The 8,410-nt window shown below is 37.8% G+C and overlaps 1 non-coding gene across 1 annotated transcript; it reads right to left on the bottom strand.

Moving 5' to 3' along the window:
• Positions 1-7,907: 7,907 nt before the first annotated feature.
• LOC123939557 lies at positions 7,908-8,044 on the bottom strand. Its single transcript, XR_006817922.1, has one exon. It is a non-coding gene; the product is annotated as a small nucleolar RNA SNORA76 (small nucleolar RNA).
• Positions 8,045-8,410: the final 366 nt, after the last annotated feature.

Genomic DNA, 8,410 nt, shown 5'->3' with positions numbered 1-8,410 from the left:
CTCTCTAAATTTGGAATCTCTTATGCTATAGAAGGTACAAATTAGGACCTATCGTGATGAATAGACAAATAAGCATTTTTCACATTAGGTATTCACTGAAATTATTTACCCAAGTCATCCCTCAGTTATTTATGTCATAATGGATGGCTGTTTTCAATGTCCTATTGTTAAATCACAGTATCAGTGGGCTGTGAATTCAGGCCACCGTGAGTCCACAATACAGATGGTTTATGTTTTTCACATGAAGACAAATGCTCCAGATGAACTCCCTGCGCAAGGGACAGTAGTTTGTATGTCATTTTGGCTTGGGTATTGCTGAAATTTAAGGGGGAGCATCAGAGGGTCTGGGCATCAGATGAAGAAGTCCCACCCAACTGTATGATTTGAATAAGCCAGGAGACTGGATGGATGAGAACAGTAAGACAGAAATAAAAGGAGCCTTCAAACTCAAAACATACCTTTTTAAGCTATTACTAAACAATCGTTGAAGTAAGTGTATATGTGATTGTCTCAGCAACTTTTACTGGTCATAGGAGAAGGACAAGAAGAGTCTTTAGTTAACATAAGTAAAACAAATTCAAATAATTTTAGCTCCAGACAGAAGCATGGGCAATGAAAATTCTACAGAGAAAACTTCACAATGATCAGATTTCCTAAGCCTCCTTGCACTTCCCAGTACTAAACAATAACAAGGCACGGAGAGATGGAGCAAATCCTTTGGAGCCCCTGCTATGTGCTAGGCAAATCCAGAGTGCTCAGTATCATCTGTTAACTCATTAACCACTGTATGCAAATGAAGAAACTAAAGCATGGAGACCAAATTCGCAGTTCTGGGGACTTTTATCCTTATGCTAAACTTCAGCGTGTTCCTGTTTCTAGCATTACCAGCTTCACAGAGACCAGGGACTTTGGCTCTTGCTGCATCTTTTTCTTTTTTCATTATGTATACTCTCTGAAGCCAATTTGCAGAAAATAAAATTGGGTATTAATCTGGCTTCATCCACTGAGGAAAGGCAGAGAGAAAATATGCGTTTAGCTATAAAAATATACACACACAATACATTGTTAAAAGGAACAGTGCCCTCCCTTTTTTTCCATCTTCTTTGCTTAAGCACTCCTCATAAAAACGGTATTTCTTGGCAAGAGAAACCATTTTTCCTTTATGTCAGAGTCACTGTTAAGTTCACATTTGTGTTTGCAAGTTCTGTTTCCAACTTTCCACTCCAGTTCTATCCCCCACAGCAAGAGGAAAATCACGAAATTTGCATATTGTGCTTATGAAGTAGAGTAAGCTGTCTCGGAGAGAAGCACCAAGGGGTTAGGAAGCATGAACACACACACACACGCACATGCGCGCGCGCACACACACACAATGCGCGCGCGCACGTTTTCGAAGAATCTTAATGTAACATATTTGTCCTCTACTTTTATATATTTCTCTGCTTTCAATTAAGACGCCTTATTAAATAGCATTCAAACATGTGAAAGCAAAGACAGAGCCTGACAGAATTTCAACAGGTTCTGTGCATTCATACTGTATGTCACCTCTTAATTAGCAACCAAAATGCAGTGAACAGATTGTACAGTTTACCATCCCAGCCCAGCTCCTACACTTGCTATTTGTGCGTCGACAGCATATTTAAAGAGACCCCCATCCAGTGGGATTTTCATACTTGCTCCATCCCTTGGAACAGAACTACCATCAACTAAATGCCACTTCATGGATGCCTTAGCCTGCAGCAGCAGCTGGCATTACCAAGCAGTTGAAAGGACATTTTAATCTCCTGTTTAATGCATTTTTCTCCACCTGGGATAAGAAGCCAAAATTGCTGTTAGCAAAAAATGCCTTAGTCATTAACTGAAAGTGCCTTTTTTAAAAGTGTTCCATTACTCCCCCACTGGGAAATTTCAGACTTTATTAGCATTTTTTGAATTTGTATTAGTAGTACCTGAGTGGTAAAATGCTAACGGATGAACACTTAGCTATTTTCCACAGGTTTCTCTTTTGGGCTCTCCTTGTACCGAGCACGAAAAAAAAGAGCGAGAGAAAAAGAGAAAGGGGTCAATATATTGCACTCCTCATCCAGCTCTCCAAAAGTAAGGTCCATAGTCAGAGGAATCATATTAATTGTCTATTACTCGATTCCAGCAGAAACACAAAAGAATGGATTTAGGGATTCTCTTACCTAAGGGCAACTAAGAGGATATTAAATGTTCTTTAAATGGAAGTCTGTGTATTTAAATCACATGCAGGCTGGGCTGGTATTACCTTGCTTTGGTGATCTCACTGCATTGCATTTAGGTTGTAAGGAAATAGAAATTCTCCCACTGAAACCCACACTGTGAGTGAAAGGGCTGCTCTGTCATTTCGGCACAAGAGACCTAAGAATCGTCCAAGCAAGGATTTGAATCAAACATAATTTAGATTGAGGTGGTCCTATTTTTAACCGTTTTATTCTGCATCTGCTAAACAGACACCTCAATTTTAGAAATCTTCTGAAATAGCAGGTAAGCCTGATGCAGTTCTGGTTTGGTTTGGTTTGGTTTGGTTTCTATAAGGATGACACTAATCGGTTATGGGCTGAAATAAAAGAATATAAGAAATGTAATACAGCCACTTGGGGGCCAGATTGCAGATATATTGAAATCTTCTATCAAAATACCTGTCTGTCTAGTAAGAACTGAGGAGGAAAAACAGAAGGTCAAAACATTTTTGAAAGTAATGTAGCCAGTATTTATTCCTTCCTTTATTATCATGTTCAACCAACTGAGTAATATATTGTCATCCTACATGACTGCCACAGAGACCCTCTTTGGGCCTGAAATTTTACTTCTGATATTTCCCGGTTTGCTAACAGAGTAAGGAAGCCTCCTTTGAGATGCAGAACCTATGGTTTCCTTAAGGCATAAGTGAAACTGCAGTACTTTTCTAGTAAATGGTGGAGGCAGCAGGGATAAAGAAAGACTACTGGTTTTAACAGGGATTAAGGCTAACAAGGCACAAGTCCCCAGGGATGTGTTTTCTGGAAAAGTGTGAGACAGTAGGCTACGGGGTCGGAGTTAGAAAACATGTAGGTAATATAATAGGGAGAGAAGTGATTAAGCATTTTCTAAAACTGTTCTTAATTATCTGAATATTCAGAAATCATAATTAAAATAACACTGAGAGTCACAAAATAGTGGCCTTCCCATGGCTTGGCATACATATTCCATACCAATTAGCTGTACCTTTATTACATCCTGGCCTCTAAGTCCCACCAAAAATGCAAGCAAAAATGTGGTAAGCAATTGCAAATGGCTAGTTTGGCTTGGTAATTAGAACACAGAGGTATGCATGTGGATGGATGGATGGATGGATGGATGGATGGATGATGGATTACTGGGGGAGAAGGAGAGATGGAGGAAGGTAAGTATCCAGATCCCACTGAGGAGGTGATCTTCCCAAAGCAGCCTCTGACCGAATCATTAAAAAACTGGACTGCATCTGTAATGCAATATGCATTGTGCATTACACAAAAATGTAATAGAGATTTTTAGAGCATCCAATCATGACTTTTTAAAAATAATCTAATTTAAAAGCCTCTATAGTTAGAAGATCATAAACACATCATGCTCTTGGACAAAGTCAATGGAATACTTTTGCATAGAATCCAAATGCACCCTCAAATTCTATACCCAACTACGTGGGTGTTTTCCAAGGTTTTAACTCATAAATTCCTTTCCCGGAAGCACATAATTTTGAGGAGCCCTCTTACTATTTTTAAAAATTCCTTTATAATTTTATGTATACATGGAATGGAATAAAAATATTAAGATCTTTTTAATTTGTATTACCATGTTAGAAAAGATAGTATTATAAAATTGGTTTTTATATTTTGATAAATTTTATAGCATGTAATGACAAAATTCAATATTTCCCACTTGGGAAGTCATTCATAGTATTTAATTTCCTTTAACTTAAGTGTTTATAAAAATCTTGATTTTGAACAAATTTATGAAAATGACATACCACATTTGGATTGGGATACTAATGTCTATTACCAAGAAGACTGAAAGAGAGCAGTCTTAAACAAAAAAGACAAAAATTCTTAGCTCAACTAATATTTTGAATTTTCATATTTTTTCATTAGAACTTTTTAAAGTATGATTTTTGCGTTTTCTTCTAAATGATAATTTTAAAAGAGTTCAGGCTATTTACAAGCACATGCACTCAAAGGACCCATAATGGATATAGACTATCTTCATCTCAGTAGATAAAAATACAAATTAGATAGTCATCACAATACATTTTTTCTTTTAACAATGGCTTTTGCAGTAGTAGAAACATGACGATTCTGGTCAAGATGAAAGCAATTTTGGACTATGATCATATGAAAGCTGCTGAGGTCTTCTTCAGACAATTCTGTAGAATTAAATTTTCTTCACTCATCTTTGTTTCATATGTTTGTTATGCTTGTCTTTTATCAACATTACATTACAGATAAAAATAGTATATGACTGAGAATAAAAATGTGAAATTGTATAATGGTCAACCATCATAGTCCCCAGGAATTTTCGCTTTGTTGTCAAATTGAATAACTCTGTTGTGACATTACCCACCACTCAGTTGATATACCCTAATATCTGCTCAGACGACTTCATTTCAAAGTAAGAAAATATTTAAGTAAATGTATTATCAACTTAAATGGAAACAGATATCATTATCATTTTTAAAAATGTGACTCCTTATTTGTATTATGCTAACATTCTTAAAAATTTTGAGATCCTAAGCTCAAAGAACTTGGAATCACCTAAGGGATGATAGAACATGGCTAAGTGATGATAGAGACCACCATGCTCTATCATCACAGTTCAGGCAGAATTCAAGCCCAGGTGAACCACGGAATTGTCTCACAGAAGCACTATATTAGTCATCGATTCAACAGGCAACTTTTGAGTTCCACTAGTATTAAACCAGGCAGGTGCTTGGATTTGAGGACAGGAGATACAGAAAACAGAATCCTAGTTGTTGGGGAACTTACTAGCTAAACAGGGCATCAAAACCTAAGAAAGAGCATTGCAGTTCTGTTCCGTGCTATCGCAAGTATGAACTACTGGATAAAAGGGATAGGGGCAAAAGGTATTAAAAAATGATCAAGTGTGCAGCGTACAATTAAGGAAATCTTCACAAAAGTTACAATTGAACTCTATCTTCAAGTATGAATGGAAGTTTGTTGGGCAGCATCAGCTGGAAAAGGACACTGCAGCACAGAGAATGACACACACAAGACCTGGGAAAGGTGATGGAAAATGTGGCTTACCAGGCAAAGAATTTGGGTTTTATATATAGATATTTATATAGAGGTATGATACGGTAAGATATTGAAGGAATCTCATCCCTGGAATAAAATGACCAGAGGTATTTTAGAAAGATGGTTTTGCCAACCAGGACTCCTGCTACCCTTGCTGTTCTCTTTGCCTCTGATCCTCCTGTCACCAACATGTGATGAGAGAAGAAAAAAACTATAGTATACTGATAACAATTGATCTAGCTGTTTGGTGATTTGGAGAAAAAAAAAATTTTAAATGAATTTGAAGGTACTAGTTTTTTGTTTGGTTTTGTTTGGTTTTGTTTTAACTTCTATGGGTATACAGGGACAAGTCAGAGTATTGCTGCTGATTATTTTGTGAAATCCTTAGCCAGTGCTCTTTTCTACAATTTTATTTGCTTCTCATCTAATCACAGCTCACATCTAGCCCCTAAATCTCAAGGAGAGTTTAACATTTGTTTAACATTTATAATGTTAAGGAATATTTGCCATTTTGAAGTTTTCTAAGAACTTGTTGACTTGAAATTATAGCCTAAGAAATAAATTTCTCTGATGAATCGACAACATCATAGATCTAACTTCACAAATAAAAAAGATATAGGGGCGCCTGGGTGGCTCAGTGGGTTAAGCCTCTGCCTTCACATCAGGTCATGATCTCAGGGTCCTGGGACTGAGCCCCACATCGGGGTCTCTGCATAGTGGGGAGCCTGTTTCCCCCTCTCTCTCTGCCTGCCCTTCTGCCTACTTGTGACCTCTCTCTCTCTCTGTGTCAAATAAATAAATAAAATCTTAAAAAAAAAAGATATAGTACATATACTCATTTATATATATGTATGTATACACATACCATTTTAAAATTTTTAATCCATTCACATAAGCAAACATTGCCATTTGCAGTCTAGACATGCCTGGGGACATGGGGAATGATGACACACGAATGACTGTGTTTGCCCATACTCAGCAGAACACTTTGATGTTTGAGGAACACTGTTTCATGGAAAATCTTCAACTCCTGAGTCAAGGTCATAAGTAAATATTTAAAAACCCAAAGTTTCCTTCCCTTGCAGTGGCCATTTACTGGGTGATAGTAGTATGTCGGGAACACTTAGATGCATTCCATGCAGTACATCTAAACCTCTCAACTGAAGGAATCATACCTATATCTGAGAATGCAAAAGCTAAGGATTAGGCAAATTACACAACTTTTTCAAGAGCTCTCTCTCCCCTGCTATACCTTCTGGTGAGATCTGGACCTATCATATTGGCCCTTGTCTTGTTGTTTGTTACCCCTGGTTTTACTGATCTAGATTGCAACCTAACTCTGTCCTTCTAGGTCCCCGATTTTGACACGAGAGCCTGATTGATATTTTACATTCCCTTCTGGATCACACAACCTGATTCTAATTTCCCAGATCCCGATCTCAATGTCATCTTTGCTATTAGCAGAGCCTTAATCTCTCTGTTAAGCATAACAAATTGAATGCACTCTGAATCTCCTCACTCATAGAAGCTGATGTCTCCTGAAGATCACAGTGTAGTGAGAAGATGTGAGTCAAACATTCAACTTACAGTAGTGACACATTTTTTAGGAAGCCCAATACAGAGATTATTTAACATTGTTTTCAATTAATATATGATTTAAAAATTAGAGAAAGAAATGGAAATACTTTCAAATCCATAGCATGATAGGAAAAGATGGAAGAGAAAGAGACAGAGATGGGGGGGTCAGAGAAACAAAAAGAGGGAGAGAGAAGAGTAGAAGCAGAAAGAGAAGGAAGAGAAAGAGAGTTTTTACAGCAGAGTAAAGTGCAAAGGCATGGAATGACGTAAGACATGGTTTGAGATCTGTTTCTTTCCTAATCACTGGGTGACTTTGGGAAAGTTACCTAACCTCTCAAAAACACAGTTTCCCATAAAACAAGATTAAAAATTATATGGTTGTTATGAGGGTTAAATGAGCTAATGTCTATAAAGTTCCTGGCCAAAGTTAAGAGTCCAGTTAAAGTAAGGACATAGGGAATATAGTCAATAACACTGTAAAAATGTTGCGTGGTGACAGATGGCAATTACAGTTATTGTGGAAAGAGGAGAGCTGGGGAACCTGGGTGGCTCAGATGGTTAAGCATCTGTCTTTGGCTCAGGTCGTGATCTCAAGGTCCTGGGATCGAGCCCTGTGTTGGGCTCCCTGCTCAGTTGAGAGTCTGCTTCTCCCTCTCCCTCTCCCTTTCCCCCTTCTTGTGCACTCACTCTCTCTTTCTCTCTCAAATGAATAAATAAAATCTTTTTTAAAAAGTGAGTAATGAATAGAAGTGTCAAATTGATATGATGTAAACCTGAAACTAATATAACACTGTATGTCGATTATACTTCAATAATGAGAAAAAGTAAGGGCACTGAGGAAGACAAAATAGGTTCTGAAGAATAAAGTAAGCTAAGCTACTCTTGATTTCATGCTTTAGGTTTTTCATTTTAGAGTAACACTTCTTCTCATCAGTAGAAATTCCAGTCAGTGCATTACTGCTCTTCTCAGCTCTTCATCCACCTTTTAGATTTAAACTTAAAACCTTTTTTTTTTTTCTTTTTTTTTTTTCCCTTGCCGAATGTCACTCGCTGCCAAAGGGATTGCTTAGGTGGCCTCCAAGCAGCCCCGGATCTGAACAAGCTGGGTTTGCTCTGGCACTGCCACCAGCCCCCGAGGCCATGGGCCAGGCCCTGCGGAGGTCCCAAGGCAGTGCCTTAAACTTAAAACCTTTTAACAACCATAGACATAAGAGACCACCAAGAAAAAAAAAAATTCTAATTCGAAGACAATGGCTAGAGCTGTCCGAAAGGAAGGAGTTGATTTCATCTTCGAAACAAGTTCCCTACCAAGCGCTACATGGTAAGTAATAAGTCATTGTTGGAAACAAAACAAGATACCAGTCTGAAATGCCTGAAAGAACATTAGAGAAATAGCAAAATCATCCCCAAAATGGCTCTGTAGAATTTCGTTACTGGAATCTGAACTCATAGAAAGCCAAATATTCTAGCAGCAAGATGGAAAAGTGGAGAATTGTGTAGCAGAATTTCAAGCAGGATAGATGTGCTTACTGAACATAGCA

Source organism: Meles meles, chromosome 3 (assembly GCF_922984935.1).
Source record: "Meles meles chromosome 3, mMelMel3.1 paternal haplotype, whole genome shotgun sequence".
Taxonomy (NCBI): Eukaryota; Metazoa; Chordata; class Mammalia; order Carnivora; family Mustelidae; genus Meles; species Meles meles.
Note: the sequence above shows the minus strand (reverse complement) of the source record. Positions and strands in the feature narration are given on the sequence as shown.